We start from the raw sequence: 13,137 nt of genomic DNA, 5'->3' as shown, positions 1-13,137 counted from the left end.
AACAACCTTTGCTATGGATTTCATGAGATGTTCTTGGAAAAAAAAAAAAAGGGGAAAACCCCCCAGCTAAACAGAAAAAGCCCAACCCCCCAAAAACACAGATTCAGCACTGCATCAAACTCTAACAGCTCCAAGCAGGTTGCTGGGTGTGGGATATCAAGCTGAGGTGAAAGCTATGTCCAAAACTGAGAATGAAGCGTGCACACAGCATCTGAAGAATTCTGTTTAGAGCCAGAGAAATGGAATTATTAGGAATATGTCCAGATCAAGGTGCGCAGCTGAAGCAAATTTAACATTTTTAGAGTTTAGCATTTTTCCAGATTCAGTAACACCTGTGGGTCTTTGGGATAGTTAAGAGATCCAGTATGGTCCATAAGTGTCTGAAAGAGCAGGGGGGGGCACGAGATCACCCTTTAGCACCTTTGGTGTCACTGTGGAATGGCCAGAAGTATAAAAATAGAGGTGGTGATGTGAGGAAGGAGGGACAGGAGCAGCACCCAGGCAAAGGCCGTTCAGCAGCGCCTGCAATGCTGTGCACAGAGAGGACATCAGCTCAAATTCAGAAGGAGCTGCTGGCTGTTCTCTGCTGCAGAAAAGTTTGTCAGCTCACCTTGGGGCAGCAGATGGACAGTCTGTTCAGAAGCCATTAGGAAGCATTCTGGTGAAGCTGGTGCTGGGGGCAGACAAATGACTCTAACCCTTATTAGATGCATCCCAGTCCAATGAGGAGATGGTGAGGTCCTCTGAAAAGAAGTTGTGGCTAGGGGCAGATACACTGCACATGTAGACAAGTGCTTGGAACAGTAGAAAATCTAGCAATGTGTTTCAGTAAATCTTTTTTGACTCACATGGATTATGTTTTGCTATGATGGACTCCTTGAAGAGGGGGAGGTGGGTGGAGAAGGCATTTCTAGGACATTTTAGAGATGACAAAAAATATGTGCTACATGTAAGTATATAAAATACATAGGATGATGTTATGTCCACAGGCTGGTTATATACAAATAGATTTCATCCCAAACAAGTGGAAAAAGACACAAACCCCCCTATAAATCTTACCAAAAGGGAAGATATTTTATTTCCAGAGCTCAGTGAAGCATATTTTTTCTTTACCTCTCAGTTAATAAAGACCTCATCTTGCTCTCTGAAAATTTTTGCTAGAAATCACAGGTGAATTCTCTGCTTAGCATGCTGACAGGGGATATAATTGCTTTATGTCTCCTTTTTTTCCCTTCATCTAGACTTTAGCTGGGGGTTCCTTATTTCAAAGGGAATTTACTTGTGCTAAACCCCTAAATGTGTATGCTTTCTATAGTGAAATGAAAACTACATTTTTTCTAGTATTTGTTTTGCGTACTTTCCAATAAGTGAGAGGAAAAATGCTGCCTAACACATATTTGAATAGAAAATGCTGCTCAGGAAATAAACTAAAAGCCAGCTCTTAGTTTGAAGGGAAGTTGGTCTAATGTTACTAAACACTCCAAAGTAAACAGCTCCTGTTCAGTTCACTTTTTTAGAAGTGTGGGATTGTTTTCTGCCTCTAAAATATGCAGTTTCATTAAAGAGAAGATAATTGACAATAAAAGCAGGGGAAGAGTGTGCATTCTGATCTTAAATGCCATGTAAGTGATATAACATCAGAAGAAAATTGCATTGCCTACTTAGCAGGCTGGAAGCTGCTCTTATTTTCTATCAAACAAGATTTTCAAAAATCACTTCACAGCTTTTAAGTGGTATGCAGGCTTAATTGTTTCCTTATGCTCCATTCTGCAAATATACTAAACGATAACAACCAATTAGCTATTGGTGTGCCAGACGGTTTCTTAGTGTGGAATGCCTGCTGTGCCTTAATTTTTGCCTTGAACAGGTATTTTCACAGAGCTAATTCATAATATTTTACAGTTTCAGTATAATCCCAACTAAACATTTTGATACTTAGTCCCATGACTGCCTCTTGGAGTCACAGAACTCCATGGGACAGGTTATTCCATAACCTGACAGGGAATATGACATACACCTGGACAAGTGCAGATGCCAGTGTGAGACAAGTCATGTGGAATGCCTGAAGGATGTCATAAATATTGCATGGAATGCAAATTCTGTTGACAGAGATATCCAAGGGAGGCTGAAATTCTTATCTGGCTGCTTGGAGGACTTTGTATGGAAATGAACCACTGGTAGTGCTCTAGGTATTGCCATATTCCATCAGAACATCAAGTTTGATTTCTTGTCCTCAGCAAAGCCTACTGTTTTATGATCTGGTTATTCAGAGAATGAAGGACCACCCTTCTACAAATATGCCAGTCTAAGTCACTCAGAAAGCAGCTATACTTGTTCAGGGATTAGGGGCAGACTCCTGGTTGATTTTTTTTCTTTGCAAGCCCTGAGCTTCTTCCCTAAAATACGAGAGTGCATCATCCTCAAAACATGTACACATTGACAGGGCTACAACAGGTCGAATTACTGCACTTTAAAGCAAACAAATTCTGCAAACATTTTGTGTCTAGTTTCTTTTAACTGCAATTGGTAGAACTTTTTACCTGATACATCTTATCTGGTATTTTCCCTGTACACCAGCTGAGGAAAAGCATATATTTCTCACATTTCTTTTTCAAGTGCATCAGTTAAAACCATTTCCTTAAGTTGCTTAAGGTGACTGGTGTTTAGAAAGACATACATTTTCTTGGGTTCGGCTGGTCTTCAGATTCAGCTGCAGTCTGAGCTACGGGGTTAGGTGGATCAGGCTTATTGGGACTGCAGCTGGGAGCCTGGATGCACAGAGTAAACTGTGTTAGTTTCATTCTGGTCAGACATAACCAGTATTTACATTTGGATATTTCAAGCTAAGCAAGTGTAGTCTCAGTGTATTTTATCAATTTGCTGATTAGGTCCTCTGCAAAGTGTGACTCTTATGAGTAAATGACATTAAACATCCCCTGTGGGCCTCAGTGGGAGCTTTGCACAAGGGTTTGCACGCAGCTTGGTGATCCACCATAAACATGAGTCACATACAAATTTTAATGGCACTATTATGTTCTTCTTTATCTTAGAGAAACCTGTTAATTCTAAGTATCTTCACTTATGTTTATTTTCTAATTATTCCCCTTCCTTCTATTTCTTACAAGGAACATTGAGGACATGTAGCACCTATAGTCCATTTTATCCAAATTTGTGTCAAAGCATATGAGAAGCTGTATACAGATTTGTGTACATATTTATATAAGAGACTATCAATATAGGTTTTTTCTTGCAGTTTTCACTAATAGCTGTTGGAAAACAGTTATAGGCAGAGTAAATATGGAAAGATGTGAAACTTAGGGCACACTAAATGCAATGCTGATTAAATTCATAGCAAGATCATTTCCTGTTTGGCAAAGCTTGCTCAGCCAGCCAAGAAAAAAACAAGAAGACAGATACTCAACTTGCCTTTATTTTCAGTGCTCCAATCTTGTGCATTTCATCCTCAAGCTTCAACAGTGTGTTTACACTAAAGCTTTAGTTGGATCTGTATTCTTGAAAGCCTATCCTAGAGAGAAGCTCACAACACATTACCACAGAAATCACCCCTGGCAGTGGAAACCGAAATGCTGCTTAATTGCATAAATATAGGCAAACTCAAGGCATCTACAGGCTGCAGCAGGGGTGGCTTAAAATAACATATTCACAAATTGCTCAGCTCTGGTAACAACTGATAATATGCATTAATGCATAACACAGCAAAGAAATTATAGACATTTATATCCATCTCCTCTCTACAAAATGCCATAAATATTGTTCTTTCAAAATGTGTTACTGCAATGTGTGAAGCTTGACTTGACATTGGTGTGATGAGATAAACTATTTAATTGGGGTTTTAGCATACTAGCAATGTACTTATGACAGTATTTGGCATTCAGTGACTAGGGAGCCATGACAGATTATCTTTCCTGAAGAACTAGAAAATGGCAGCTCCTTTCCACTTGCTGTCCTCTAAGCCTCTTCTGAATATCCTATTTACCTTTTGGAATCACCTTGTTTTTCTCTGTGTCCAGTTTCCAAGGGGAAGCTTATCTTGGAGTTGTTCTCCCAGGTTAAATGCATTGCCTCCAACTATTTCTCTAGACAGATGAAGCCTGTACTTATCTAAAGGTGTTCGAGGCTGTATTAACTTGTGCTTTTTCTCTCTCTGAAGTACATTGCAGTTGCCTTCTGAATGCAGGCAATTAGGGTGGCTTTGGAAGTTTATTGTTTGGAAGATTTATGGTGTGGATCACACTGAAAGAAAAGAAAAAGAAGAAAAGAGAAGAGAAAAGCTTCATGTGGATGTCCAGTGATTCTCACAGGTTCTGGGAGCATCCTACTTTTCAAATGTGTATATTTCAACTTTTGTTATTAAGTGATAGGACAGGTGGAGACACTTTTATCTTAAAAATATTAGATGAGCTACACAGTAGTTCTCGCTCCCATTTTTATGTTTTACATCCAACAGAATTAGGCTTTTTTTTACTGCTACACACTGGTGTGGTCCAGTTTGCTCAGGCTCTCTCTGCATTTCCAGAAGCAGAAAAAATTGATCACAATCGAGAAACAGCAGCAGGGCACAGGTGAAGGCATTATCTACTGTTCCATAGTCTTGAGGATGAGGAAGGGCAAAGGAAAAGTTAAAAAGAAGGCCAGCACTGAATCTTTCCAGCTTGATAAAACAGTCTGAAATACTTTGCTTCATTTTCACGTTTGTGGGCATCATTGATCCAATCCAGAGCCTGCAGTTTGACGCAAGTGGGAATGGGCAAATTTACAAACTCAAAGCACTTGTAACATGTTTCTGGTGTACTAATTTCTCCTCTGTGCTTACCAAAACCACAAAGCTTTAGTCACATTTCCTTTATGGTTGGAAAGGGGAAAGAGTAGAGTGTGACATAATTTTAATATTTAACTATATAATGAATATCACTAGGATCATCTTGATAGAGCTGTAGCTGTTAGTGGGTGAGGCAATTACTAAATGAGGGCATAGAAATACCCTTGAATCAAGATTTTGCAATAAACTGCCATATTTATGGGTACTAGAGAGAATATATTTTGTAGTAAAATACAATTTATTATATTTATGCAGATTTGGAAACTGCTGAACAGCTGGGCAGACAAGTCACAGGGCTGTGTATGTGGGTATCTGCTTGTGCTTTATTTTCTACAGAAATACAAGAATTCCTACACCAACCATTTGCAGAGATGGGTTCTAAAAGTTGGAGAACTTTTAATATTAAATTTTAAGTTGGATAATAGCCTTCCTTTAGGTACACCCATCAAGCATCTCTCCAGCAGTAACCTTAAAAACTCAGCTACTGCAACACCACTTTTTTTTTCTCCACAGATCTTCTTACCCCTAGATTATTAGAGTGCTGAGTTTTATGCCTTTCTGAGGAGTGAGACACAGATCAGATTACTTTGTTGGCTTCAACTTGTTTTTCCAAAATGCTTGACTCTTTCCGATAGTCATTGCCTTCCATACTTTCATCCCACAGGTAGCCTTTCTGTGTCTCTTTAAATCAAAGAGCCTGATCTTCTGATGTGCTGATCTCCTCCCATTCCACTTGGCTGCAGCTGGCACTTGTGAGCACTCAGCACTACTGTAAATTAGTCTCCAAGTGTGTAACTGTTAGCATGTGTTCTTTGTAAGCACTGGCTCACTTCAGCTGAGCTGCTGCTTTAGGAGCTTTGAACTTAATCTTAAGTCACTGAAGCACAATTAATTTCCTATTGGAGTTAATGACTGTATGGGAAAATCTTTATCTTATGAGAGACAAAGGGAAAGGCTGTAGTGGGTTTGTGTTTTAAACTCTGTTTGCATGATGTCATGCACTGCTCGCTAGTATCTGCACAGGTTTATTGAATTTTAATTCACAGGAATAGCTGAAATTGTAATCCTCTTCATCCCATGTTTTCCTAACACATCCTGTTAGGCTGATCACCACCTCATATGACCTGCAACCTAAGGCTGACAAAGACAATTTCTAAATCATATTGGCTTAAATGTGTAACTGCTTATATGAACAAAAATCAATGACTTTCTGCAGTGCACAGACCTAACACATCAAGACTGCCTCTGCAGTTCTGTGGTCACACAGTTTCCAACTTAGTTAACCTCACCATCCCTAGAGCTGAGCTTCCTGAGCCAGATATGCAAGATTCCCAGGAAAGCTCCCAGCTTCCTTTGAGAAATCTCTTCTTTGCTATTTAAGACCCTGAACTTTTGCCTCTACTCAGGTTGGTAACTGGTGCTAGTCAGGAGTGCTGGCTGCAGGTATTTGTGCTTGTTCCCAGAACACAGCAATGCATTATCAGCCTGCCTAGTTCTCATCAGCAAAGGCTGCTCCTGAGCTGTGCCAGCTAAGCCTGTTTGTCTCACCTATATTCCATTGTAATCCAGCGCCATTGTTTCTGCAGGAGTCACTCGTTTTGGCAGGCTACACAACGGCAGTATTTCAATCACACAGCACAGAGGATGTTAACTAATGGGATTTCACATTCTTTCACTAAGGTGTTACTGAAACTGGATGGCCACAGCAAAATGGCTGTGGGGCAACTGTTTGTAGCTATATAAAAGAGATGCTGGGATGCACAATAGCTGCAATGGTTGCTTGCTTAGCATACACCAACATAATTCATCCTGACAACAACTTTGTCCCATGGCCAAAGCAGGTTAAGTGATATTGCAAACACTGCTCAGAGAGAATATGGCACTGTAGTGCTCCAGCTGGGACTGCCAGTAAGGACAAACCCTCTGTAGAAGCTGGAGTAAGAAAAGCAGCATTTAATTGCCAACTCATCCTTTGTATTTATCTATTTCACCTGGGAGCAGTGCCTTCCAATGGAACAAAGTTATTTTCAGAACAGAATAAAACCAGCATGGACATGAATAGCTAAAAGGTGGGTTGAGGTTCCAATACCACAGAAACATATTAGAGGGGGCAGCAATTGAGCATTTTTTTCTTAGTCCCCCCACACATCCTTTATTTGCACTAGAAGAGCTTTCCACTATTGTATTATGTAGTCTGTGATTGTCTGTTGAAAGAAAAAGCTACAGAACACTTAAGTCACAATCTAAAATCAATCACGAAATACAGTGGTCATGTTATTTCTTGTTCTCCATGACTGTTTGTGGTAGTAAATGAGAAGAAAACTTGGCACTTCCAAAGAATTTTAACATCATTTATCTGTTATAAACACAATTAATTAAGCTTCATTGGGAAAAACATCTGTGCCTTTTGCCTCCCACATCTTTCCCTTTTGCAGTCAAGTTTCCAACTCTGCAGATCTGGGAAATAGTTTGTATAAAAGAATTTGGGAGAGATTCTCTGACATAACAGATACAACTGGTAAAAAGGGCAAAAAAAGATATTGTTGATTGTTCTATTTACATTTTGGCGATTCAATTGATCAGGATAAGGGAAGTTAGGGACCGCTAGGTTTTATGAGTGACTCTACAGTGATTTACTGTGGGTGGCTTTGTGGTTAACAACAGCATTCATCACTGCAAATGCAGCTCCAGATGTGCCAGCCCTGAGTAGTACCTGACCCTTTCTCTCTGCAGGAGGAACTGAGGAGCTTTGTTTAATCAGTCCTAAACAATTTTATAGAGGACATTTTCCTCCTGTGTTGTTGAAGTATTTTTCCAGAGAGACATGTAAGGGAGGGAGGTGGTGGCCTTGCCAGGTGCAACAAAATTGTTTTTGATAAACTTGGACAGTTTATGAACTGGAAGAGTTTCTCATGCTCTCTGTAAGTAAGTGGTCAGCTGATGGCAGTATCAGCATAGTTTGATTACCTAAATGAGATCCCAGTTGTCCACCTTGGTTTTATAGCCTCTACTTTAAAAATAAATTAAATGTGAAATGAGATACCAAGTGGAGTCCCAGCAGTAAGCTACAAGTGGGGATCAATTTGAACTATGTAACCTAACATGAAGGAAAGAAGAAGCCAATACATACCAAGAGAGCCAGGGAAAGGAAGCAAAAAGAACCTGACTGGAGAAAGTGACACAAATGAGTTGTTTGTGCCAAATAATCAGATTAACTCTAACTGGAGCTGGGAGACAATAGTTTGCACAGAATTAAGGCCTACAGCTGCAGAGAGTCTGACTTTGGTCATAGTAAACGAGTTAAATACCTAAATACCTTTGAAAACCTGGTCTTCAAAGTGCTTAAGTGTATGCAGCTTTGTACAGGCTTTGTAAACCTCCCACAGTTACTGAGGAAGTGAGCAGGTGGCACAAGGCTGCGTTGGCTTTGCCAAAGGGCTGCAGAGCAGAGGCTCTGACTGTGGCAGTGGCAGCTGCCCGAGGATTGCCCAGGAAAGGGTGAGGTGGGTGATTTGCTGCCTGGGCAGGTTGCTCTCCATGGCTGATGTAGCTGTAATCCAGGCGAGGGAGCTGCTTTCTACTCCAACAGCTCTTCACTCTGGGTTTGCGCTCCGGAGACCAAGGAGAGCGTTGTGCTGGGTGACTGTGGAAGGAGCAGGGTGTGCTGATAAAAGTTGGTTTGCAAATGAAGCGGGGTTGGTGAGGTGTTCTTAGGAGTGGTTTTTTCTTGAGACATCATGTGTGCAGTGCTGGCTTTCTACTACTAACACGTTCCAGAATATCTTCTATCTTCACTTGTGTGGGCTATGCTGTCTCTCAAGCAGCCTGGAGTTTCAGATGCGTGTTCAGGACAACGAATGTATATTGTATTTGTTTCCCCATTTTGGAATTATTTGTTCTTTGTATTACAAATCCTTTCACTTTGTTTTAAATCATTTGACTAATGTAGATCTTGAAGTGTCATGAGGATTTGCTTAAATATTTTTACTGTGCTTGCTTTGAAGATGTAGAATACTATTCAAGTGCTAAGATTAAATATGGGCTGTGAAGAAAGAGCTGCTGATTGAATTTTTAGAGGTAGTGTGTTAGATAATGCTGAGTTTGTTATTTAAAGGTAAAATGAAAGCCATGGAGAACTGCAAAATATGAATAGTAGAAAAAACTTCTTAATGACTTTGTAGAAAACAATGTGTCTCTCTTTTATGGTTGCTTAAAAACATTTAGGGTTTGATATGGATTAGAATACCTAAGGGATGGTGATGGGAATGGCAGTAAAAGCCCATCTTTTGGCCTGAGACTATCTTATGTCGTTATGGATGACAGATATAATTTATGCTTTATAGTATTTTTTGTTATTTTAAATTTTGATCTATATATGCAAAGCTAATATAATAAAGGCACAAGAGCTTTACTATGTGCACTACACCCCCAGAGGACAAGGAAATCCAGATAAACAGGCTTTAGATCGAAAGGTTGTAATTCTTCCTCTAAATCAAATACAATTCTGAAGAACAATATGGCACAGACATTAATGGGTTAAAGTATGCTGCTAAATATGCTGTTAAGGCTTCAGGAGAAAAAAAATCACAGTTTAATTCAAGTTTTCTTGAGGGGATACTAGTATATGGATTGTGGTGTTGTGTTCTATACAGCAGATATAAAACCCATGTGGCAAAATTTTTTCATTTACAAAAAATTTGAATGGAAACTTAATAATATATGTGCATAGAGGTTGATGTATTTCTAGTTTTTCTTCTTTAAACAGAGAACATTTTAAAGTCTCTCTGAGAAACAGTATTAATGGCTCTTTTGCAGAATATGCAATAAACATTTAAAGTGTTTCCTCTGTCAGTGTCTTCTGCAGCCACGTTTCAGAAAGTTAAAGTCTTAAGGTATGAAATGCTGCCTTCTGTTTTGAGCAGGGTTTTTTTTTTGTTTTCTCCCCCAAGAACTGAGAATATTTTTGACTAATTGGAAATGAGTTTTTGTGTTCTCCAAGCAACCTACAATCTCAGTTATTTGCATAGCCTTAGTCTTGCTGTGTGTTCTCAGGAAGACAGTACTTCTTGGATGTGCTGGAACATTTCCAAACAGCCTGAGTGGTAGCTTATATCAGTTTGATTGTGTGATTTACAAAATCAGCATGAAGATGGAAGCAAATCTATTTTCTATTTTTTTCAGCAAGCAGCTTTGTTTCACACAACAGTAATTTACCACACTTCATCTGACACAGAATAATCCTTGTAGCACATTCTGAGTAGGATACTGGAAGGATGTTCTAAAAGAAAGGGAAAAATATGTTCTCAAAGGGACCAGCACTTCTGAAGAGATTGAAGGCCAATGAATAGTTGAAGCCTTTTCCTTCACCTTTCTCCAGAGATTTTGCAAATATATTTTGACAGAATACAGCTGTCAGCACTGTAAAACCTAGAATGCTTGTACCATACCAAAAATGTGGTGTCATGTGCAGAAACTATCAATAATATGTATTTGCTATTTTAGGGGGCTCCCTAAATCATGAAATGGAGTGAAAAATCTAAATTCTCAATCCCCTGCAGGCCTAGGCAGAATTTAAGCACTATTTTTGCTTATTAGTTAAAGAAACTGATGCATTATGTGAGAGTGTGCTGGATTTGGAGAACTTGTAACTGAGGTAAGAGGGTTGCAGCATGGAAACATTCAGGGATGGCAGTAGTGGGTAGAGAGCCTTGTATTGGCTAGGAAAGCCAGGTAGCAAAATCAGGAGAACTATATAGAGCATGTATTTATTGTGTACTTGGTAAGCTAGCCTTGGCTCTTTATGCTGTGTTGGGTATTTTTCCTACAGAAAGGCAGCTCAGACTCACCTTTGGTTCACTCCAAGGTTTCAGTTTGAAGTTATGACTCAAGATTGATGTTCTGACTTGGTGTGCTTGGCATCTGGTGGGTAGGTGCACCCTTTATGAGACTTTGGTAAAGGAAAACTTGAGGAAGAGGTGGTCAGTGTTGGAAGTCCCTTTTATGTGCTGCTAAAAACCTTATTCAGATGATGCAGCAGTGACAAGAGGGTACCATTGTGGCAGATGGGCAGCACTGAAACTGTGCTGAGGTGTTTTTCCCAGGGTCTTGCTGGCATTTATGACCTCAGTATTTGGGTGCTTCCCAGCCATTAAGTGACTTGCATGCAACATCCAGTGCTTTTGCCAGCAGCAGCCAACAATTAAAGCTCCTATTGGAAGCAACTGGAGGAGGAGGTGGATGCTGCACAAGCTTCACTGGTGTGTGTGGGTGACTTCTACACCCATCCTAGTTTAGCTTTCCAGGGTAAAGCAGGTAAGCTTGAAACTTGCTTGAGGATTCCAAAACCCTCACCTGCAGATGGATACCTTCCCTGGTGTCCACTGGTAACCCTGCCAGCCAAGTTGAGCGTGTGAGATGGAGATGCCCCCACAGAAGAGCATCCTAGGGTTGTTGTTGTGCTCTCTTTGAAGGTTTGCAGAGGTCTCTTTTTCCTTAGCAGATGTTCTGCAGCTGGCTATTTCACAGGAAGGAGGCAGCAATGACTCTCCCTTGTTTTTCCTGAAACAAATTTTTAAGAGTTACAAGTATCTACCCTTGGCAGTGTGTGGCCACAGAAAGTGCCTGTATGAGATCTTCAAAGACATGGCTTATGGAGTTTTGTGACAAGCTAAGGGCATAATTTTAGCTACGGGTGGGGGGAATCACTGAGTAAGTACAATGGAAGCATGTTAATTTGTGCAATAATCACTGTCCCCATCCACCTTCATTCTGGAGACTGATATCAGTCAATCCAAGGTTGCTTAACTCCTCAAAATAACAGAAAAACAAGTAATTGATATAAAATATGATCATGAAATTCAGCAGTAGGAGTGTTAGGGTTGTGTCTGAGGCTTTGCTTTCAGGTAACAGTCACTTGATTACGGAGAAGAATAAGAGCTATAGTAGGTGAAGGCTGTAATCTTCCTAAAGAAAGAAATCTGTCAAAAGCTTCCCTATGACGTTCTGAGTGTTAAGCTTGGGGAAAGAAAATCTGGAATTAACTCAATTAGTTATATAAGCATATGTGATTATTCTTTTCTACAGGGAGTATGCTATAAATGGAGTCAATCCAGAATGGCTCAAGGGCTTTTTGGTTTGTTTTGCTTTTATCAGCTTGTAAGGGTCACTTGTGAACTCATAGCTTCAGAGAACAACCACATGGGGGGTCTCTGGCAAATATTGGGAAGACACAAATCTGAAAATGCTCATCAATGACAGTCTCTCATCTGTTCCTTAGAAGGACAGGAATTTTCGACTGATTTGAAATTTCACTCATGAGCGTGTGTGAGGATCAGCTATGGGGAGAGACAGTATTTTTCTCAAAAAAACTTCTAGGGAGGATCACAAAAAGATAATTAATTCCAAAGGACAGCAATTCCAGTGAGATAATTCACTTTTCTCATATGTATGTTATGAACTGCTGCCACAGCAGGACTGAGTGATATAAAGTCCAAATGATACAATAGATTAACTTAGGGGAATTTTGAAAAATGAAATGGAAAACATATGGAGGCAATATGAATGTCTTCTTAGTGTGAGGATCTAGACTAGATCATTACAAAGGGGTGGTACCTCCTTCCTGTGATCTTGCATCATGTTTGGCTAGTCATAGACAGGAGTATTGCCATGATTTGTGTCCCCCAGCTCTGCAGAAAGGGCAGTCATTCTTCAGAAACTGAAGGATCAAATTTGAATCATGACTCCAACTATTGAAAGCTTATTTATTTTAATTGCATGCATTTTTCTGTGGTTTATCTCCTAATAAATGTGAGTACTTTAGTGGAAAACATCAGTTGCTTCCAACAGTTAATTGAAGTGGGAAATTCAGATAGACAAGCCTATTCTATTATTTAATTCCAACAAGAAATGGTAGATTGCTTCTTAGTCCACATTCAACATGCTACTGGTATTCATCCTAGGATGCCCAATGTCTATTACTCCTTTATTACTCTTTCTCTTGAGACTGATTTCAAAGTAAGATAAGACAGGCCCAGGTGATCCTTTATAATCCCAGGTGATTATAAAGTTTTTGCTTTATAATCTAACTGATGATGTGGTCCATACCATTGAATGCCAATGTCTTAAAAAAATATTTCTATGTTTGGTTTTTATTAAAAATAAAAATAATCTGGTTGGGCTGCAAGTAACATAGGAATACAACTGCAATATTTGATTAAATTTGTCTAGACTGGTGGAGCTATTTGAAAATGTAAAAATACATAATGTCTGGCTAAACTGGGCCAAGTTCAGATATTCTA

This window comes from Anomalospiza imberbis, chromosome 9 (genome assembly GCF_031753505.1).
Source record: "Anomalospiza imberbis isolate Cuckoo-Finch-1a 21T00152 chromosome 9, ASM3175350v1, whole genome shotgun sequence".
NCBI classification, from domain to species: Eukaryota; Metazoa; Chordata; class Aves; order Passeriformes; family Viduidae; genus Anomalospiza; species Anomalospiza imberbis.
This window is presented reverse-complemented; position numbering follows the sequence as displayed.